This window comes from Cydia strobilella, chromosome 1 (genome assembly GCF_947568885.1).
Source record: "Cydia strobilella chromosome 1, ilCydStro3.1, whole genome shotgun sequence".
Taxonomy (NCBI): domain Eukaryota; kingdom Metazoa; phylum Arthropoda; class Insecta; order Lepidoptera; family Tortricidae; genus Cydia; species Cydia strobilella.
In genome coordinates this window covers 18,115,613-18,116,907 of record NC_086041.1, presented here as the reverse complement: position 1 = coordinate 18,116,907, position 1,295 = coordinate 18,115,613, and positions in this window count along the sequence as shown.

The window sequence follows — 1,295 nt, the reverse complement described above, 5'->3', positions numbered from 1 at the left end:
TTTAGAGCTAATTTGGGTAGGTACTCAATAAATATTTACTATCCAAAACTACCCACTAAATGTTAGGTATTATTGCTATGAGCAGAAACTTAAAAATATGAGAAAAATTTATGTAAAAATGTTACTGAAAAATCTATAGTTATATTTTATTATTGATTAATTAAAACAATAAACACTGTTAAAAATGACTATTGGACGAAGATTGAATTATTACTAAACCGACACAAATTGTACATGGCATAATTTTTATATAGCCTTTGGTCCTTTCCGTGTGGTACCATGGATACAAGTAACGATAACGCCGATGAGCACTTATAATAAATTGACATGTTGCTTTAATTTTGCAAATACGGCTATTTTTGCAAACTCTAGGCTTTGACGCTCTGAGAATAAAGGTGATGGAAGATTCATTTGTATGATGGTAGAGTTCCACACGAGGTTCTCAATGATCACTTGACTACATTGATCCCTATAAGCGATGTTGTGTAAGTAATCAGACAGTTAATGAAAACGCGTCCCTTTTTTACTGAACTAATTTGTTTTTATTAATTTCGACATGCAAGAAATAATGTAGAAATTCCAAATATTTTTATGTGCCCTTAATTAAAACAATTGGTAGGAAAAGTAAGATGCATTGGGGTAGCTTCGACTGAGATAATTTTGAATATTGTAAATATGTAGCTACTAAACGTGAAGTAGGTACTTACCTACTTTCTACTGTAGATGCCTCGGTAAACGATGTAGTAGCGTAAGTGCTGCCAAATTATGAAATGCTAATACCTACTTGTTTAGTAGATATCAGCAATTTTTAGGGTTCCGTACCCAAAGGGTAAAAACGGGACCCTATTACTAAGACTCCGCTGACTGTCTGTCCATCTGTCATCAGGCTGTATCTCATGAACTGTGATAGCTAGACAGCTGAAATTTTCACAGATGATGTATTTCTGTGGCCGCTCTAACAACAAATACTCGAAACAGAATAAAATAAATATTTAAGTGGGGCTCCATACAACAAATGTGATTTTTTGCTGTTTTTGAGCGTATTGGTACGGAACCCTTCGTGCGCGAGTCCGACTCGCACTTGCCCGGTTTTAAAATTATTCCGCATACGAAGTTATGCTAATGCACCTTGCCTAAACTGAAAGCAGGTTTTGGTTCAGTTGTATTTATGTAAAAATATGATCACGTGAACAAAAGTAACTAAATCATAAAAAGTGAGTACTTACTTATGAAACAACTCTAATTCTTATTGGAGTTCGCAAGTATAATTTCAATTTTCGGTAGTGCCATAGTTA